The 23,309-nt window shown below is 33.7% G+C and overlaps 1 protein-coding gene across 1 annotated transcript in view; it reads left to right on the top strand.

The window, feature by feature from the left end:
- Window positions 1-21,570, top strand: part of Toll-6 (Toll-like receptor 6) — a 298,602-nt gene extending 277,032 nt beyond the window's left edge. Inside the window, exon 2 of the mRNA XM_089637476.1 lies at window positions 21,114-21,570. The gene's annotated coding sequence lies outside the window, so the exon portion shown is untranslated. The remainder of the gene's footprint in view (window positions 1-21,113) is intronic.
- The last annotated feature ends 1,739 nt before the right edge of the window (window positions 21,571-23,309 follow it).

Raw genomic sequence — 23,309 nt, 5'->3', positions numbered from 1 at the left:
ATATTTAGGATAACAGCTGTGATAAGTATTTTGACCAACAATCTTCGATTACATAAGGAAGAAAGTAACACCATATTATTAGGTATTTGATACGGGTCATGAAACTTAAGGTATTTGTTATATTATATACATATTACACAGCAAGAGTTGAGGCGAGCAACACACTCTTAGGATATTACACAGCAAGAGTTGAGGAGAACAACACACTCTTAGGATATTACACAGCAAGAGTTGAGGAGAACAACACACTCTTAGGATATTACACAGCAAGAGTTGAGGCAAACAACACACTCTTAGGATATTACATAGCAAAAACTGAGGCGAACAACACACTCTTTACTCAGGATTTATAATCCTTTAAATACATAGTTTACATAGTAAATACACATTATATGCGGGGCTTTTACCTGAAGCCAATTTCTATCAACCAATTCGTTGCATCCATTTATATACTTATTCGAGTATTTGTATGTATATTTAGAATTTTTTAAACATATATTAGAATTTTTGAGACAGGTATACTCGTATGTACCTATATTTATAAATGTATACACTTTCGAGAGCAAATTCCTAGCCAAAAGTCAGTGGGAATCAACTTTTTACTTTCTTTTGAGTTTCTATTAGCTTCCATTTTTAATATTCGAAAAGTTTTTGCAAAGCCTAAAAACTGGAACAGTCAAAATCTTTCTTTAATTATTTGTAATGTGACAGTTTACAAGAGCACCCCTGTCTGTACATTGTAAAGACAGGGGAGCTATAGCGCCACCCGGTTGGGCAGCGTTGTGAGGCGGTTTAAGGTAGGGGCTTTACGAAGGGGTTTACAGGACCGTTCTTCTTTGAATCAAGCAGTTTTATCAAATATAGGGTGGTATCTATGTGAGGATATTGTGTCAGCGCTTTATTAGCAGCAGACACATACCTGGACGGATGACGAACCTCGTGCTGGCACTGTTGGTGGACGCGGTAGACTCTCCCTGCAGCAGCTGGTTCAGTTTCTTCACCACCAAGGATTCTTGCTGCAGAGTCTCCATCTTCTATCTTGTTCCTGTACTTCATCACTTGTTCCTTTACTTAATTTGACTTAATTTCATTTTATTTTTGTAAGTACCTAATATTTATATTTTTTTGTAATACTTGCACCAACTGTAAAGCGCCTCTGAGGTGATATCTCACAAAAGCGGCGCTATACAAATTGTCCAGTAAATTAATTAATTAGCAAATCGTCACTATCAATGAACCTGCTAGCCCTGTACAAGACGTCCTGGTTTACTCGGGCTTCTATAGCCAAGATATTTGAGCCAGTCTGATGTACTTAATTCATAATTGAACTTATCTTTTCTGATGTCAAAAAACAAATTTGCCAAATGTTATATATGTGGAACCAGCTTTGGTTGCGCAACCTACTTTTCGGTATAACAAGTGAACATTGTTGAATTGGTACTATTAAATAGAACCTGTAGGTATATCAAACAGTAACCCTGCATAGTTTGTGTTTACGTCGACAACATTTTACTGAATTCATAATTCAGGTAGGTAATAGTCCCCACTCTAGTATCTAAGGATCGTGTTTAATAACAATTACCTATAAAGGGATTATAGGGTTACTAGATACCGGGTAGTTTCAGATTCCTAGTGCCCTGCTCAGTTTTGACAGCTGCTGTTACAAAATAGACTTAATTAAGGGAACGTTATTAATTTTGGGCACCTTTGACAGGATTGTTCGGTGAAACATCAAAACTGAACAACTTGACAGGACGACCGAAATCCTACGAAGTCTGAATAATTTGAATTAAATTGCTTTATGTGAATATAATATTTATGAACTAAATGAATGTATATTTTTAGTTTGATTTAAAAGAGACTGATTATTTTTTAATTTGAATGTGAATACTATGTCTGTGAATACCTTGTCTGTAAAAGTGTCAAATCCGTCCGGGTAAAGTGGGACTGTGGTACCTTAATGGGATATTTTCACAAACCATGAATACCGTTAAATATCTGTGGAAGATATTTAACGGTATTCATGGTTTGTGAAATATATGTCCGCCTCCGTGGTCGAGGGGTAAGGCTCTGGACTGGCAATCTGTAGGTTACGGGTTCAAAGCCCGGCTTGCACATGTACCGTTTATCTCATTAATATCTGTTATTTCACGATTAAATCATTAAAAAAATTTAAGATATTTGACCACCATTCAGAATTGAAACGTTGCTTGAAATGGCTTTGGCCGTGTTTGGTGACCAAACCTGAATATTCAGGAATTTCCCCACACTCCTCTTCCCCATCTCTTTTCCCCTTCCCCATATTCTTCAACCACACAACATATTCCAATTTGGGTTCTCACTGATTCCAGGACGGTTGGAGGCAGTTAGGACTATTGTGCGATATTCACTTAAAAAAAATTGTCCGATTTGGATTATCGTACTAAAAACAAATAATTTTAATATCTTCATTTATAATTATTGATTTCAAAAACGATTTAAAACAGTACATTACGAAATGGATCCAAAAGGCTACAAAATCATTATGACGTAGAAAACGCCTCTATCTGGGAAGGCGGGTGTCACCAACTTTGCCCGACGTGACGTCAACGCCGAATTCACGAATAAAAACAGTCGCAAATCGAAAATGGCACATTTTAAATCGCTATAAAAATTTTATTCTTCGACTTTAAAATAAAATAAAAAAACCTTCATGTTTGTAATTCATTACCCCTGAGAATAAAAAAAACCCATTAAATTAGCGTTTTGGGGTATGTTGTGAGGTTGTAACCAACACCTCTGCCCTAGGTAACCCTAGAGAGTTCGGTACGTTTGATTACTTAGCACAGGTTCTCGAGTACATGGGAATAGGATTGTCTAGTTCTTGCACATACTGCGTGGCGGGATTTGGAGAGACTATTTGAGGGAGATCTTTTTACTTTTCCAGCAGGACTCTCTCAACCACCGCTTTGCACCGCAGTGGGAGGGATGAATTCAAACGTCCATCACTCCTGGTCACAAAGATTTTTACCTACTTTTCCTTTTCCTTATAAAAAATCTCTCCTCGCAGCATCCCCAAAGATGACATAGCCCCTGAGGGAAATTATTTTCCTCAGGGCCTCCTGTGTGGGGCTAATGTAAGAAAAATGTCGGGGAGAGATGAGAAGTAACTTGACTATCGAAATCTAGTTACTGAAAACGGCTGAAACTATTTTAAGCAACCTTACGAATCTCTGATTGTAGTCTTTTAACAAAAAATACTGAAAATAACTCCAAAACCCACTAAAGTACCTTGTATAAATGTTATTTTTCGCGACTCGTTCTAATTTCCTTTTGAAAATTGTCACTTATAAACATTACGAATTTATAATATTATTATAATCGTCAAGCAAACTTTCAAAATGTTCTTTAACAGGTAGATTAAATAGTTTCCTTGGTTTTTTACTGTAGAAAACCCGAGCCGAGGTTTTGCAAAGTTCTTAAGCTCTACCAGATTATACTTTACGTACAAATAGACGATTGTCCATGCCATCATTATGGCAGAATAGCTTCTAAACTTTTTGTAATTGACATTACCAACTAATTAAGAAAGTATTAAGAAGAATGCGAAAAGCACGTTCGAAAATGGCACGCACCTTTTACAAAGCAGATTAAAAACAACGTTCTTATTGAATTACTTAAGTGATAAAAAAAGTTAACTACAATTGTTTTTAAAACTTATTCGAAACCATAATTTCGTTTCTTTGTTCTGGAAATGGTACGAGAAACTTGCAAAAAGAAAACGTTTGTTATTGCGCAGCAAATAATCTGTTATCAAGATCTGTGGTGATTTTTCTAGCGTTTTTTAACTAGGGTCAAGACAATGTGTCCATTTCAAATTATGAAAACACGTGGCACTCTGTAGTTCCCATGGAGCAAAATGTGTACCGTAACTAGGGTACAATATATAATCTTACTATGTTAGAGTAGCGGACATCATTCATAGCGGACATCATTCATGATTCTTCAATCCGAGTATTGGACACAATTCAACTAAATATTACAAATAATAGTGTAAATTTTTAGTCATGAAAAATACTCGCGAACTTAGCTCTTGCGTCACGAAATTTACATTAGAATATTTTCTAGCTACAATTTCTAGATCAACGCGTGCACGGAGAAAATGAGAATTGCTGATTTATTAAAATCCTGTTAAAAATGGGATAGCATGCCGTATCCTAATAAACTTTTTGTGGATTCAGAATATATCTAAACACGTGTTCATACAACTGCGTTTGTCCTGAGAGTGCACAGTGACGAAATGCGAAAACATTATAATTTTGATGAATCAGTGTTCACATGAAAAGTGTTCTGACATCGTCATATAATACTCGTACATTCGTGTTTTACTGGCAGTTTAATAGGAAACCCGTCAATTCATTGGTTAAAGGCCTGCGGTCCCATTTTTAACCGGAATACGAATAATTTGAAGAACATTTTAGTAAAATAGCAATATATTGTGTTAGTAATTTCCTCCATGTATATTCTCAATTATCAATATCATTTTCAATGAGAGTTATTGAGCTTTCAAAGATCCGTTCAACTTCAACTTGCGGCGGCGGTATTAGCGAGTGCGCTTTTGTATATTTCTCTACTATCTACCTACTATCCGAAAATATGGTGATCTGTTAACGCATCCCACTAAAAGCTCTCAAACGGTGATTATTGGTATAATAACATTATGTACAATTGATAACCTACATATAAATACCAATTCAGACCTGGTCACATATCATCTCAAGCTTCGTTTCTTTGCTAAATGGTAACTTTTGCAACAGCAAGAGGTACCACTAATGTCAAACCATGTCAGACCAGGACCTATCTGTAAAATATAAAGCGATAAAGATAAGGAAGTTGGTCTTAACCTACTCATGTTAACTGTTAAAAGAGACCTAAAAGGGATTGACTAACGTGTACGAGACACACCAAGAAGACGTTGATGGAATGTGTTTTCCGTTGACAAATCCTGTATAGCAGGTCATCTATTATATTTTACAAAAGCTTACAGTTTTTATACTGAAATGTCTCGCCCACGCCTTTGGAAGTGGACATTTTTTTTCAAAAAGATTTTAAGTTATAATAAAATATTTAATCTTGGCAGGTATCTCAAATATTTTATCTTGCTGGGTTTGTTACTTTTATAATTTGATGTCTGTTATTTATTACCCAGAAGTTTTATTTATTGTAAACGTTTATCATAGTATTCTTAAAGTAATTTCATTTTAGTTACTAGCAATACCGCAGAAAGGTATTCAATTAAGTACCTTTTAATTGAAGTCGTAGGTAAAGAAGACGAAAATCTTATATTTAGCTAATGAAGCACACGAATATGTCTAATGGATGGAAAATATTAATTGACGTCAGGTAGTAGTGCTGTGTGTGTATATTTTACTAGTATTTCGATGGAAGGTTCCCCGAATAACTAGCGTCGACAAACTAGCGAAGTCAAACGCACGAACTATGTTTTTCAATGAAACAGGTCGTTTTTTCGACTCGTTCTTGTGTTTAAAGTTTGGCAGTGTAAGGACTGATAGACTTTTGCGTTTCTACCCTCCGACCAAATTGTTTTCCTCGAGGCCCTGGTTCACTCCGTCTTCTGTTTAAATATTTTATCCAACTATTGCGTCTGTTTATTGGAAATATGGTAAAACAAAATCTTTAAATTTGATAATTACTTGATTATTTTTACCCGACATTCATATTTTTCCTTTTTATTGTTATATTTTTCAATCCCCATCATTTTTGATTTGCTAGTAATTAATTCATTATTGTGTCTATATTCTGGAACAAACTGTATGCAGGGGTAGTGCAAATGCAATATATTACATATTTTGAAGTAACATAAATAGAAATTAAAAGGGAAAACAGAAAAAAATTATCAAAAAATTAAAAAAATGCGGAAAAAAGAGAAAAATGTTAAACACAAAAAAGGATGTAAGCAGCCTTTTATGGAGGATATTTGACCGTCTTCCATCTCCAGAGGGCCATCAGAAGGGACTCCATCCAGCCTACCATGGCAGTGATGGTATTATTTTTTTATTGGCGTAGTCTACGCCATAAGCTTGTCATGTGTTGGCGGAGAAGTGCTCTGAAAGAGTGAACTCGTCCCTCCGAGAACATTTCCGTAGCTCTGCAGTATCTCGGTTGGCTGAATAGTTGGCAGTAAGCATTATTGTAAGCGACTTTTAGCTTATGCCATTGCAGTATAATCTACCCACTGTTCTGACGTTCACAGCGAAGTGCAGAATGTGTTGAATAGTTTCCTTTTGACGTTTTTACTGCAAAATTTAAAACGCCTTGACATCATACCTGCTCTAACAGACATCGTTCTTCTTTGTCTTTCCATATCCTCGATACCTTTCAGGTCGTCTGTGATAATATTTCCCAAGTATTTGACAACTAACATCCATTTTCTTTCCGTCTAGCTACACTAAAGGTATCCACTGAATCCTGCTAATATTTGAATAAAAACTGAGAAATATAATAAATCGCCTTTTGGAAAACCGAGCTGAGGAGTAAGAGTAGGACGAGTCGTATGTTTGCGAACAGTAATTACATGTGGAGAAAATAATACTTCTGCAATTTCTATCGCTCTTCCCAATGTTTGTTTTATAAATGTTACCTATGTATTAGGTACATCAACGAGCGCTTTGCAAACATTGCGTCAATGAGATTTGAAATGGGTATTAATTGTCGTCGAGACGAAACGTATTTGTTTTGTCAAAATGTAGGCTAGGGCAAGCCTGGTAATAAAATATGACCAACACAGCGAATTTAGCACTTTTAGATCTTCGCTAAATAGGTTATGAACGAACTCTGTACCTGGGGATAGTACACCAAACAAAGTGTACCTATTGTTGAAATCGTTTTTTTGTAATAATGCACTTTTTGGTAAAGTTCCAACGAATTAACTATCTCATGAAAACATTTTATTATTTTTCTAATTTAAAGCTATATTTTCCTTTTTATTATTATGTTATTAACACTCTTTTGTATTATTTGTAGTATCAGCTTAGCTTTTTATAATGCTTGTCAAATATTATTGTAAAATACTAACGTATCATGCAGGTATATTTTAAAAATTATTTCCTATTAACATATTGTGCTTCAACTGTAAATTGCTTAAAAAATCTTTTATACTTACATACAAACTTACTATTGTACTCATATTTCAGCAATGTCCATCAACAATATTTCAAGTAGGTGGTATCTTTGTGGAATATTCCTTCCTAATATTAATGCTAAGCTTAAGTAATATTGTTTTTAAACTCCGTAGACGTCACTGTAAGTGAGAGTACTTTTGAGTAAAGATAATTATTTACGTATTGAAAAAATGTGATACCGCGCAAGAGTCCCAACTGCTTCCAAACGTTTGGAGCCAGTGAGACAATGGGATCCCCGACTGGGGTATGCTTTAAGGCTGATGGTAGTGGGGAGGGGGAGGAGACGGGGAAGAGGAAGGTGGGTGAGTACCTGACTATTTGTATCTGGTTTCCAAACACGACAAAACCGTTTCAAGCAATGTTTCAATTCTGAATAGTGGTCTTACGCCATGGCGATACAGACAGCATCTTCCACCATGGAACATGCCTAAAATATGTAATATATATATATATATAATTTTAAATTAGTAAATTGTAAAATAACTCCTTCGGCTTGTTAGTCGAGAGCTTTACCTCCCGACCACGGAGGCCGTCAAATGTACAAGTAAAAAGTTTCCTGCATTCCTGAACTGACTTTCAGAAAAAAATCCAAATAGATTAAAAAACTACTTACACTAAGTGGAATGCCTTAAATTGCGCTCTACAAAAGTTATTTAATTTCTAATAGTAGGCCTCAAAATTATTACATTATTATTTTATAACCTTTTCTTTCTGAATCTGTGAAGTAAAGTTTAAACAAATTGAAGTACTTCGCTGTGTGTGAAAACTTAAATTACCATAGTCGTTAATATTTACTATCTACCTAGCCCTATCTCTTCTACCACATAGCATACCCAACGGGGGGTGAAATAGATACCTGGCCCCGAGCCAGCAAAACTTTTGTAGTGTGCATTATTACGCTGTCCTAGTTTGTATGGTTTCATACATATTACAAAGTTTGTTAGCTGTAGAGACAATACTGGTAGCATGGTAAAAGTTTAGCTACAGCTTGTTCCGCGTAAGTAACCCTCAAATTAAAAATACTTTTTTCGTTGGTATGTACGTCTGTCTCTGTGTCTGTAATTACGGTTTAAGGACCTCTAAAACCGGGATTTGCTTTGATTTTCAAAATTTGGAATTTCGGGAAAGATTCAGACAAGCGAAAAATAATTCTTTATTTTTAATATACATCAATTTTGTATAAATTATTGACAAATGATGTTGAAATTTTTCAAGTATACAAATTGCGTTCATTCAAAAAATATTTTCTAACCTTTTTTTAAAAGGCATCCTGAGGCATATCTATTTTTTATAGTTAATTAATTTAATGAGTAAAACCAAAAGTTTTAATATTTAATCATTGAAGGCAATATTAACGACTCTCAAACGAAAAATATGAAACAGAAAAGATTCAGTCAAACAGAATTTTTTCTGTCCTTTCTATTGCTAAATAGTTAATATTGCCTTCAATGATTAAATACATATTTTTTTATTTATAATCAGCTTCACAAATCTTACAATCATGACATCCCGTGATTTTCACGTGCCTGGACTAATATTACATTATATTCTTTAGGAATACTAGAGTTATGTAAAAATTCTCTAGCAATACAAGATTATTCAACTCAATTTAGTAACTCTATATTTCAAACTGGAAACTAGTGACAAATATGAAGTAAAATTCATTTGATAGTACTAACAATGCAGTTAAAAATTACAGTTTATAAATTTTCAATATTACCCCCGTTGGCCGCACGGCAAACATCTGATCGGTAGCTGAATTCGCTCCACACCGGCGATATTCGAGGTTTTCTGAACGAATCTCTACTTCAACGATGGGTAGGTTGCATTAGGAATGAAACAACATTCTTGTTATTACCTCAAATTTTTGAGATATATTAATTTTAGGCTTAGAATTCCTTTTTATATTCTTTGAAATTGTTGAAGTTAAGTGACAAAAGAAAATATTATAATAATAATTTATATAGCGCCGTTTTCGTGTGAAATCACCTCAAGGGCGCTGAAATTATTAGTTGGATAGCCCTGATATATTAATGATGATTGACTTTCATGTTCCTACCATCAGATTAAGGTTTCCCAGTATGTATTATTGTTACAATCATACAACGGTTTCAGGATACAATTCTGTTACAAATAGATTACACACCACTGGTAACTCGTATGAAATGTTAGCTGATGTTTTTTTAATACGCCCCTATCGAAATATAAATCTATAGTAAACATTTTAGCAGTGCCTATATTAATGAGATCACTGCGAAACAGTTTTTTTGTTTCTTCTATATTTTCTTTTAATAACTTTGAAATAATGTGTATTTTTTTTAGTTATTAACATTGTTCTTATATTTTTTTTCCATTCTTTCCATATTGTGACTTTCACTTCCATATTTATAGCATAGACGAGCAGTAGCTTACTCAATATTTATACACAGAATTTTAAACAATGACATTGACTGTACTGAACTTTTGTCCCTTATTAACTTTAACATACCTTTGAGACGTACACAACATACAGCGTTATTCCACACGTTTAATTATAAAACAAATGCAGCATATAATTCGCCAATTAACCGAGCTCTTCATACTCTAAATAATATTTTCTTAACTCTACCATTGACATTTTTTCGGATTCACTGCCCAAATTCAAACGTGGCATCATGTCAATAATTTAAACTGTTCAATGCGCATACATACAGACACACACGCACACAAACACTAACACATATATTACACACGTCACACATACACCTATATACTACACACGTCACCTGGTAATTAAGGAATAAACATACCACTTAGCAGACATTACAAGAAAATATATCATAGGTAAACATATAAAAAATACACATAAATAACACTTGTGCCATTAATTCTAAATAACGAAAGGATCAAATGTATATTAATTAATATTTGCCAGTACTTCGCATTTTGACATATATAGTTACAAAATTGAGTGCTTCATTTTGAATAACTTCGTAAAAATAACATTATTATCAGCCCGGAAATCAAACGTTAAAACATCGCTTGGCCCAACCAACAAAAACCTAATAGGTAGTACATAGGATATACCTATTGACACTCCCACTTAAAGACTTTAAATAATTAACTATATTTCGTATTTCTCCACTTGATGACAAGTTAAAACACCACGGCCGACACTCGGTTTGTAAATTCAAAAGAAAAATAAATTATAAGGTTTGATAACTGGTTGATTTATATTCATTGGACAGTGACAAATAACGTATATGCCCCTAGTTTAAATGGTCAACCTAACCCGAATAACGAAAAGGTGACGCCGACTCGCTTCTGTGTTAGAACGAAAAATTAAACAATTCATCATGTCTCACACTAAAGTAGGCTTTATTTATTGCCTGTGTCGGTAGTGTTGAATTTTAAATGGATGATATAATTTTTACCTCATGTACTCGTAGTAATTTCTCTTCTACCTGCAAAAATTATTATGCTTACCATAAACTAAGACGATATTACAAAAATTGTATTTGTTTTTTTTTTAATCTAACATATTATTTTACAAAACTAAAAAAAATATATAAGCATGAGGATGTAAGTACACATCGGGCACGTGATTGTAAAAAAAAGAAAAAAACCGCTTGTCCATGAAATCATCAAAAAAATATATAAAATCTAAAAATTGAACAGATGCGGACATTCCTTAATACTCATAACTGGCATAGAGATTAACGTCATACTAATTAAAAGTTCTTTCACAACAACAAATTGAGTATTTTTATAAATAAAGGTAAAATTTATAGTGTTTTAAAGCTTAACAGTGTACATCAGGGCAAAAGATTAAATTTTACAACCAAAGTCAAAGAAAGATACGTTTATTTAGTGGCAAATTATTATTAACCAACGCCATTTGGGTTTTACGAGGAGTTTAACATGGAGTATGTAAGTATAAAAGGATGATTATAGCTGTAGTACACATAGCACAACAGTATATAAAAACTAATACATATTTTAAAACTGTATTTCAAAAATAAGAAGAATTATAATGGTGGGTGAAAGTGGGGGTGGGGTGGTTTTTTTTAATTATTTTTTAGACAGCAACCTTTCTCTTATTTGAAGGTCAATTATGCAAAATAAACCTGCCGATACAGAAGCTCTTTTTAATATAAATACTATGTACAGATATTGTATTGTCGTGAGTATTGTCGTGATATTAAAAGTGACAAGTAACGTTTGAATTTGTCTTGCGAATTTCAGTTAAAATAGTTATTTATAAGCATCATTTAAACAATTGGTTGTGTGAATCACATTATAAAAATCCCTCTAAACACTGTGAAATATAATTATACCATAATCGTAGTGATCCAAACGTATCAATCGGTTATTCACTAAATTCTATAAAATATTATCAGACATTACTGATTCCAGTGCGTGTGAGCGGTGCGACATCATAGTAGGTCACTATCACCCGTAAGTGCAAGCAGCGCAGAAACACTCCGGACGCAGTTGAGTGTGCAGGGTGCAGGGTCATCACTCACTTCCTAACTTAATATTACGAACCTCTAAAATAAAAATGGATGCTAATCAATGTATGGCGAAGGCTCAGGAAATTATTAACCAAATACATTTAATAATTACCGACTCATCTAATAAGTTCAATAAAGAACAACTTGCAAAAATAATGCCAAAAACTACCGAGTTACTGGGCGTCGCGGGACAGATGGCAGTGAAGATGGGGACTATGGAGGGTGAACTATCCGCATACAAAAATATTATTAATAACCAACCTGCAATAACTGGAACTACTCAATCTACTTCAATGGAAATATGTGACGCAATTACCGAGATAACAGAAAGGAATTTACGTTCGAAAAATCTAATTCTGCTGAACGTACCTGAAAGTAGAGACGAGAATCAAACCAACAGGATATCTGATGACAACAACAAAGTATGTTCAACGTTAAAAATTATCGATGATACACTACAGATAAATATTTCTAAAATATATAGGCTTGGCGTAAGAAAAACTGACAAGATCAGGCCAATAAAAGTAGAACTCCAAGATTCATATCAAGCTAAGCAAATAATCATAAATAAATATAAACTGAAAAATGGCATCAAAGTTAAACAAGATCTCACGGAGCTGCAAAGGAAACAAATGACGGATGTTTGGAAAGAGTTTGAAACGAGAAAAGCGGAAGGGGAAACAAACATAACAATTAAGTACATAAACTCTGTTCCAAAAATAATAAAAAACGTGCCAAAAAACTTAAACAGCACCTAAAATTGTTTGGGTACTACCAAAATGTCCGCGGAATGAGAACTAAATTACAACATCTTAAAATAACTTCTCCCACATTCCCACATGATATTTTGTTATTAACAGAAACATGGTTAAATGAGGACATCAATTCATCGGAATTAGGTCTCAATAAATACAACATCTATCGTCTTGACCGTGACCCCATTACAAGCAACAAATCAAAAGGAGGAGGTGTAATGGTGTGCATATCTAAAAACATTTCATCTAAAAAATTGCCAGTTAAACACAAAAGCGTTGAACAGATGTTTGTAATGCTAAATATTTCATCCACAAAAATCATTATCGCTTGTACTTATATTCCACCAATGTCAGATCTGCAAATATACAAGAACCACATCGAGGATGTAGAAACACTAAAATATAAATATCCTAAAGCCAAATTTATAATTGTAGGCGACTACAATCTTCCGAAAATCGACTGGTCTTTCGATAAGAACAATGAAGTGATTATTAACGAAACAGAAGTGCAGTGTGTCAAATCTAAGGAAATGCTTGATATGTCTTTTTTCCTAGGACTAAAACAGTTAAATAAAGTGCATAATTCTTATAACCGAATGCTTGACCTAGTATTTTCTAGTGACTTAAGTACAGTGGTAGAACAATCGGATGAATTGTTGTTACCTTTAGACCAACACCATCCCGCGTTAGATATTATTATCACAAATGAGTCTAGAAAATTGCAGAAATTAAAAACTTCATCGTACAATTTTAAAAAAGCTGACTACCCAAATATAATTGATTATCTTGACCATATAGACTGGTCATTTCTAGAAGATGAAAACAATATTGTGAATCAAGTCCAACAATTTTATTCAATCCTAAACACTTCAAAAGAACGTCATGTTCCAAAAGTTAATTTTATTGCATCCCTTTACCCTACATGGTTTTCAAAAGAATTAAAAGAATTGATTTATACTAAAAAACAAACTCACCGAATATATAAGCAATCTAGAAACGTCGATGATTATATAATGTTTACTAACATAAGAAAGCAGTGCAAAGAATTGTCTAAAAAATGTTATAATGATTATATTAGTTTAATAGAAATGGAGGTTCATGATAATGTTAAAAAATTGTGGAACTTTTCTAATGCTCAGCGTAAAAATGATGGTAGTTTACCAAATATTATGTATCTGAATAACAATTGTGCGGATAATACCGAAGGCATTGTCAATCTTTTTGCAGATTTATTCAAAAGTGTTTATGATGATAATATTACCGATAATGAAATCCCAAATGATATATCACTTGAAGAATCACTTAACCTAAACCATTGTTTTATTGAAATAAACGCTATAGAAAAGGCTATAAAAGCATTAGATACTAATAAATCCGCTGGACCGGATGGTTTCCCTCCAATATATTTAAAATCTTGTGTTCGCAGTTTGACTTATCCATTATTTTTACTATTTAATAAGTCTTTGTCGTCAGGGTGTTTTCCAAAACAGTGGAAAAAAAGCTATCTTACGCCTATTCATAAAAAGGGAGATAAAAGCGATGTATCGAACTACAGACCAATATGTATATTGTCCGCTATTCCCAAACTATTTGAATCGTTAGTCCTAGATGTAATATGTAAACAAATTAATAATATTATTGTACCCAACCAGCATGGCTTTATCACAGGTAAATCCACCCTAAGTAACTTGATCATATACGAAAATTACATAACTGATTCTCTTGCCTTGAAGCATCAAGTGGATTCAATATATACTGATTTTTCCAAAGCATTTGACAAAGTTAGGCGACATATCCTTGTACAAAAATTAAGTATGTTGGGTATCAAGGGTAATCTGTTAAGTTGGATTGAAAGTTATCTTAGTAAAAGAGAGCTATGTGTCAAAATAAAATCTGTGGAATCTTACATTTTCGAAGCCACAAGTGGGGTCCCTCAGGGGTCTCACCTGGGACCAATTCTTTTTTTGTTATTTATTAATGATATTGTTAACATATTTAAAGATGTAGAAGTTCTTCTTTTCGCAGATGATTTGAAAATATATAAAACAATACGCAGTTTAGACGATTGTTATACTTTGCAACTTAATTTAAATAAACTATATCGTTGGTGCATCATCAACTCTCTGTTTCTTAATATTAAAAAATGTCAGGTCATTCGTTTTTGTAAAATACGAAATCATACAATTTATGAATATTCGCTTAATAATGTAAAATTGACAGCTGTCACTCAAATCAGGGACTTGGGTGTTATATTTGATGAACAGTTAACATTCAATCCGCATATAAATGAAATCACAAATAAAGCCCTAAAAATGCTTGGGTTTATATGTAGAACCGCATGTGAATTCAAGTCACTAGAATGTTTGAACACACTGTACACATCTTTAGTAAGAAGTCAAGTAGAGTATAATTCGCCTATTTGGTCCCCGTTTTATAAAGTACATTCCAACAATATTGAAAGGGTACAACACAAATTTTTAAGATTTATTAACTTTAAACTAAATATTCCAATCCAAAATATAAATTATATCCAACTCATGCATCAACTAAATTTGATTACGCTATCAGATAGGCGAATTATCTCCGACCTTGTTCTACTAAATAAAATTATTAATTATAGAATCGACAGCCCTGAAATTCTTGCCACAATAAAATTATTTGTACCTTCCAAAAATACGAGACAAAATTCCACCTTTTTCTGTAACAATTTCAAATCTAATTATCATGCGCACATATCGTTAAATCGAATACAAAATTTTGGTAATAAATTTGGTAATGTTGTTGATATATTTAGAGATTCCGTAGCAGTGCTCAAACGAAATCTACATAAACACTTTGCTGATATGTATGACTTCTTCACTCCATAGTAAAAAACCCATTTTTTAGCTTCTGTTTTTTCACTCTTTTCTTTTATGACTTCTTTTATGACTTTTTAACTTTAATATATATGTTTTAACTTTACAAATTAATATTGTAATTTAAATAACAATTCGAATATGATTTTAAGTCCCTATAAATGCTGATTAATTTCAATCCATTTATTTTTCTAAGTAAGTAAAAAAAGAAAAAAAAAACTGTTCTCCATAATGGTATTCTGTATTATTTGTAAAACATTTATGTACTACAGATATAATAACTATTTTATTTATATATGTACGTAAACTTTTCAATGTCACATAGTTAATGTAATAACTCTAATAACAATGTATGTAAAAGCCCAATGGGCGTTTAAATAAAATAAATAAATAAATATTTGCATTCCCCGCCTTACGAACAACGTCTGTGTTGAGACGAATGGAATCTGCTTTAATACATCAAAGTTCTTTGACACGAACACATCAGCAGCTACCTACAGGTAAGGCGATGAATTTCACCCCAGAGTTATCAATTTTTCCCCAGTCAAATATTCAACTCGAAATGTGCCTGATTGTATGAGAAAATCGTTGGCATACCTATTTTCTTTTGGTTCTCCGTCAGTTTTGTTACAGGTTGAAAGCTATCATTGTTTGAAGCAATCTCTGGATATGGAAATTGTTTGTTAGCCTTTGACCATCTTTCCCGCGATACCTTTTACTACTATCTAACGCGAACGGGTTTTTTTTCATGATAAAATTCAATCTCTTTCAAAAATCATCATATTTTGTAAGACAACCTTATTCATCAATATTTTACGAAAAGAGACTTGGACCCAGAATCTTTCGCTAGCAAGGCTAACAACCAATAGAGCAAATCGTACGATTAAAAAGGCAGTACATTTAGTATCGGCATAATGACAGCTCAAAAGAAAGTTTTTACTGAACTTTTAAAAAGAATCATTTTTACTTTATTGGAGTACGTAAAAAAATTAAAATATTTTCAATCAGCAATTTTTAGTAACAAGAAGTATGTATATTTGTGCTTGTAGGTACAAAATATTACAGTTTTCGTTCTTTTACCAAGCTTGAGGCATATTTAATGAACCCAAATATATGGAAGTATGTACCTCCTACATACACCAAATTACAAGGGCCAAAATATCATGGAATGAAAATATTCCTTGTCCTTTGAACTCGGCACATAATTAAGTTTTTTCTTAATGTGTCGTCTACTGGCAGTAGAAGGTACAGCCTCCAGTTCGTCCCAAAACAAGCAACATTACTTTTCAAAGCATTTTCCCTTCATACCTCCTACCTTCCATGTCGAGTAACCCACATTAATATTTGCAAAGCCTTTGAAGTGAAGCGGGCCTTATAAACTCCCACATAAAATTCTTCACGCAAAAGGGTTAATTTCGGTAAATTCCGCCCGTAATTTACTGAAATTTTTGCAACCGCAAGTTTTTTAAGCCGGGCATAAAAAGCTTCGGTTCCCTCATTTAAGTTTATTAATGAACTTAATGTTTCCAGAAACTGGCGTCCAGTGACCCTTTTCAACATTTAACTATTTGTTTTTTTAAATTGAGGAAAATCAGTAGGTACCTATAAGAAGACAATTTTATGAAAAACACTGATAAATAAATGGGGGCCCTGTCTCCAGGCAATCTGGAGTTTTTTTTCCTTGTTTTAATTTTGGTAGACTGTTTGAGTTTGGCAATAGTTTTCAGGAAGTGTGAATCTAAGTAGAGCATTGTTAAGTACTTAGTGGTAACTTTGACCTTTTAGTTATTTTCTAGCCTTGTAAAGAACCCTTGTTATGATTTTTTTTAATTTTTTTTATATTAACTCCACACAGGAGGCCCTGAAGAAAATAATTTCCCTCAGGGCCTATGTCATCTTTGGGGATGCTGTGTGGAGGGTCTTTTTGTGGAGAGGAAGGAGTGAACATGGGTCTTGAAGAGTCCCATGTTGTAGGAGGGAGGAAACACAGAGGCCGGCAGTTCGTTCCACAGCCGAGCTGTTGAACTTAAGAACGAATCGTAGAAGCGACCCGTTCTCATGTGACAAATGTCAACCGTGTACAAATGTTGGGCGCGCGTTTGGCGTGTATCCCGACTACGCACCGGTGCCGAAGGGATCAATGACGCTAGTTCCTCAGAGCATCTTCCATTGTAATACCGATAGAACAAGGACAGCATACCTACCTGACGCCTGTGCTCTAAAGATTGCAGTCCGTTTGTTAAGATTGGGGAATCTATCAAACGGACCGCCCGTTTTTGCACAGAGTCAAGGGTTTTTTTCAGGTATTTAGGGGCTCCGGACCAGAGATGGCTGCCAAATTCGACAGTAGGGCGCACTTGCGATTTGTACAGAGTCAGCAGTTGTGTACTATTAAAGTATCTGCGGGCCCTGTACAGTACGCCCAGCTTCTGAGAGGCCAGCTTTACTCTGGCTTCCATGGAGCCCCCGTACCTGAGCTGGTCACTTATAGTTACACCATGATATTATTTTACATAAATTGCGGTACATTAATTAAGTGTCCAAGAATCATTATTACTACAGTAAAATAATTTTTTGTTGATAAGTGTGTGCAATATAATAATTATGGTTTATTATTATTAAAACAGATTTTACGTTCCATTAACATCTTTTGTCAAACCAGCAAATTAAATTGTGGATTAATTAATTAATCATGATGTCATATTGCTTCAATTCTAATCTGCATGCTTTCTAAGTCGCAATGAATAGATATTAATAATTCTGTATCAATAATAATTATTTGACTGAGCGTAGCGAAGTTAGTTATCTCGACCATTTGGCATTTCATCTGTCTGTTTATTTTTTTAATGTTTCAGAACACATGCAGTTTGTAATTAAATAAGTATTTAAATTCCTGCTTACAAATCTTATAATTTCTGAGGATTTTTTGGTTTCGTTTTACAAAATAATACACAATTAAGTAGATTCATTCGGGCGCGAAGTATTCTGTTTACAGAAATAAAGTATAAATATGCTATTTCTACAATAGGAAGCTAATGTAAAATTGAATTTTCGTTAGCAAAATATTAAAAGCGAACATAAAACACGTAACATTATTTGTATAGAAAATACGTTGAATACGAACGACATAATATTCAACCTATACGGTAATTCCTGTTTATTTCTCATTGAGACCACATATTTAGCAAATTAATTTATCTACCTACCTATAACGTTCTACGTAAATACATTATGGTGTATTCAAATTCTGGTTATAAAGCCATTGTTTATGGCAGATAGGTTATACTCGTATTAATGTGTTTAGCAGGACCACGGATTTTGCTAATTAAAAAATCAAATATCTCATCAATATGATAATTTTCACATTTATTATGATTACACCGGCTTGGGATCTTTGTAAAATATACCAAACAATCATATTTTATTGCCATTCTTGTAGCATTTGCGAAAATAAACAGATTGATTGATTGATTTGTAGATCCGATAATTGTTAGTTACTACCAAAGTTATTATAATACAAGCTATTATATTTGGTTACTAATTAAAGCCATGCAGAAAACGAAATGAGTATTTTTGACATTTTTGTTAAGAACGCTTAATTGACTATTTTAAAAGGGTGAAGTATCCAAATTCACTTACATTGAGAGGCATCTATCTGTAAATCGAACGACCACAGTTTGAAAATGGCTTAAGGCGAAGCTTAATGCCAAAGTACTATTTCGATTAATTCTTATAACAAATTGGTGTAAATTATGAATACCAAAAAATATGATTTAGATCAATTGAAGATTCTCCTATCGTTTCGTTTGAGTAGAATACAAATAAATAAAATAAATTAGTCAATAAATATAAACTACTAAAAAAAATATTTTTTCATTAGAAATTTTTGAACGCATAAAGTAAACAACTTAAAAAATACATAGTATTATATCTAAGATTACTGTGACAATTTCACTTGATTAACTTTTTTGCTTTCTTATAAAATTATTTACAAAATAAATAAAAACCAGTTTTGTGCTTGAAATCAAACGTTTCTAGACTCCGTTTGTCAAACGATTTTAATGCCTATTATCTAGAATATAAGGTAGGTATACCAAGAATATACATATTTTTTGCTTGTAGCTTCTTCTTAATCTTGAAGAATGATTACTTCTGCTGAGTTTTGTGCATTATGTTAGTTATGTTATTGAGTGTTTCATCTTTAGGAATATATTTATAACTCTATTTATCTACCATTTACGTTTCTTTACAATCCAATAATCACACAGTAACATGGAACATAAAAACAGTAAAAAATAACGAAGAGAATGATAGGTACCTAGCTAAAAATTAGCTACATCTGAATAAAGCAACGACAGATTACTATCGTTGGAAGGTTTTGCTGAACGTTGGGTGTTTAGGTTGCTCTTTGATAGTGAAAAATATTTTATTTAGGTAATAACTTATCCATATTTTTTTCATCCTTACATATTACATAGCGAGATCACTAAACTTGAGAATGGTGACTGATATATAAGCTATGTTAACACGCAAACTTCTGGGAAGGTAAATAGAAATAATGTACCGTAGTATACAGACACATACGGTATAGTAATAAAGTGTGAAGCCAGCTTTAGGATAATTCATTACAGTCACGTGTCGTTGATGGCATAATCCATTTAATGTTTCTTTTATCTCCATATTTATGTCGGTTTATTTAACATTGCGGACAGCTAATCAGATGGCGTTATACGCGTTATATTTATGAAATCACATACTATTTCATTTGATTACTGCCTACGTACGATGATGAAACAAAAATAAGGAAAATATATTTGTGATTTTTTGTGACACTCTTAATCGCTAATTTGTGTATAGTAAGTATTACGGCAGGTACCTACCTTATTCGGCAATAAATAACATTCTTATTTGAAAAAACCTATTTATTGAAAAAAAAATCCATTACATATGTACATATATATGTGTGTATATATGTATGTGTTGAAGTGCGACAAAGAAATATTGATGAAAGTTTGTTTGTAAAGTTGAAATAATTTAAACCTGAAACTTGTATAAAAATCAATAGATTTTGCAAAATAATGTATCTGCATTGTATTATAAATACGTTTGACAAGCCAAGTGAGGAAATCCATAATTGGTTATATTTTACTGTATAATACTTATGTACAAACTGATTAAATGTAAACTGCCGATTTCCCGAAAATGAATAAATAAAAAAAAGTCCATTCTGTCTAGTTTTCAGTAAATTATTTTCAAACATATTTTAGTGTTTCTCATTCTGAAAATTGTTGTACAGACTACATTTATTACACTTACTTTGTACAAAAACATTTTTTTGCGAAAATTAAAACTTTTTGACGTAAACTTTTTTTACGGACTTCTTGGTTCCTGATTTCTTTCCTGTTGGACGACGGAAGGAAAATAAGTTAGCAAATTAAAGCTTTTGGCACATCTCTCATGCAGTGAACTCAAATACAGTATTTTTGGACTTTGTGCACTTGGCTTTTGAACCACCCAAATAATGTGCAACCATCTCCTTCCCTTCCTTGTTCCCTTTAGCCTCAATCATACCCAATTGGGGATGCTGTAGTCTTACTGAGCCGCTCACCCAGTAGCAGTAGTAGAGTAACAGTCGGGACTCACATTAACAAAATGATTCAACAACATGTTTTCCAAATATTTCATGCATTGTATTCACGGATTTCTGAAAATATATTCCAAATGCAAAATTCGTAGATGTAATGTTGTTCGTGTAATGTTTTTTTGAATTTGCCTTGTTTTAGCAATGTTTCCATCCAGTAAAATAATGAGTATTTTTCTTCTTTGCAGTACTTCCCTCGAGCGTACTGCGTATAGATGGCTTCCAAATCAACACCAGGACCCGTCTTCGTACAGAAGAGAAAGCATCGCTTCAATAATGTACGAGAGCGACTGAATGATAAGTCCCCTGTTTAACACGTCGATAATCTAAACATTAGAAACATTAAAACATTTTAACACATTAAACGATATACCTAAAACATCTGAATCAAAATTCCGTTTCCCACCGTAAAAGTTTACTAAGTGAGTTATCCGAGCTCCGAACGCAGTGTTATAGAATACACTAGGCGGTTCCATAGTTGATTTATAATTGTAATGGCTTTACGAAAACAACAAGTAAAGATCAATATTTTTTATTGCAGCTCAGCAAAGTAATCTTCCGTAAACAGTTTTCAGGAGATTTTTTCTGTTATTGAATGGGTATTTATTAACAGGTATTTTATTTAACAAATTGTTAACAGGTTTATAATTAACTAACTAACTAACTAACTAACTAACCATCACGCCGTTTCCCCGCAGGGGTAGGCAGAGAGGACGGACCGCCAAACAACTCGGTCTTGGCACACACTCCTTGCCTCATTCACATTCATACATCGTCTCATACATACTCTTCTATTATTCTGACTCTTGACATGGCCCGACTCGAGTATCTGATTCACTTGATCGTGCCATGTCTTCCTCGGGCGTCCCCGACTTCTGCTACCATTCACATTTGCATCGTATATCCTCCTTACACTCCTATCTTCGCTCATTCGCTCTACATGCCCAAACCATCTAAGCGTCCCTTTCTTAATCTTACTCATTACGCTTACATCAGCCTTGCACTCTTTGCGGATCTCCACATTCCTCACACGATCAAACATGGTTTTACCACACATACGCCTCAGGGATCTCATTTCAACAGCATTTAATCTACTTTCATCCTTTCTTTGCCAGTTCCATGCCTCACTTCCATACATCAAGGTAGGTACCAGCACTCCGTTGTGGACTGCTAACTTCGCTTCTTTGGACAATTTTTTGTTAGCGCCTACGGCGTTTAGTCCTCCATTAACGGAATTACCTGCATTTACCCTTCTTTCGATATCTCTGTCAGCCTTCCCATCTCTCGTAAACATACTTCCTAAATACACAAACTCATCCACCTGCTCCAAATATTCCCCATTCACAATTATATTGCACACTGTTTTCGTACTCTCTCTTTCAAACACCATTACTTTAGACTTACTTACATTCATCATTAACTCATTCTTCATGCATACTTCGTTCATCCTAGACACGAGAGACTGTAGATCATCTATACTATTAGCAATCAGCACCGCATCATCAGCATACAACAGGCAACATACTTTCAAATTATTCAAATTCGCGCCCAATCCCACCTCTTTCAATTCTTGCATACAATTATCCATGTATAGATTGAATAACCACGGTGACATTACGCAGCCTTGTTTAACACCTTTTGTGATATCAAACCACCCCGTAAAACCACCGTTTACCCTAACACATGCAACGCTTCCCTCATACAGAGACGCAATTGCCTGAATCAGATTCGTATTCACTCCATACTTGGACAACACCTTCCATAGCTTTTTCCTGTCGACTCGGTCGTATGCTTTTTGTAAATCTACAAAGGCACAGAAAAGTTTCTGGTTTTTTGCCAGAAACTTCTCAGTGAGCATACGCAATGAGAAGATCTGGTCCATGCACCCCCTTCCACTCATGAAAGCACCTTGCACATCCCATATTTTATCCTTTGTTTCCTTTCTTACTCTTTCAATCAAAATTCTACCATACAGCTTGCCAACTGAACTAAGCAGGCTAATAACCCTATGATTCCCACATTCCATACGTGACCCTTTACCTTTGTATAATGGCATGATCACAGCCCTTCTCCAATCTGAACACATATTGATATTTTGGAAACGTGATTACTTTAAATAAAGCACACCTCTATCGTTATCAGCGAGATAACTAAATGTTTAAAACATGTGTATTTAGTTTTAAGTAAGATTAATGATTTGATATTGTTTCACAAAACGAAAAGTAATATAAAACACCCGAAGAATTGTTGCAATTCGACAGCAAGATCTTTACATCGGTTTTGGTTTTAATTGTCAGCCATCAAATCCAGTTATCATGTTGGATTCTTAGGGAGAGCTAGATTTTATTTGTTAAAACCCTCAATTCGTAGTAGAATACAACAAT

Source organism: Hesperophylax consimilis, chromosome 11 (genome assembly GCF_061612785.1).
Source record: "Hesperophylax consimilis isolate HC1 chromosome 11, BYU_Hcon_1.0, whole genome shotgun sequence".
NCBI classification, from domain to species: Eukaryota; Metazoa; Arthropoda; class Insecta; order Trichoptera; family Limnephilidae; genus Hesperophylax; species Hesperophylax consimilis.
The sequence above is the reverse complement of the archived record's forward strand: the minus strand, read 5'-3'. Positions and strand labels throughout refer to the sequence as shown.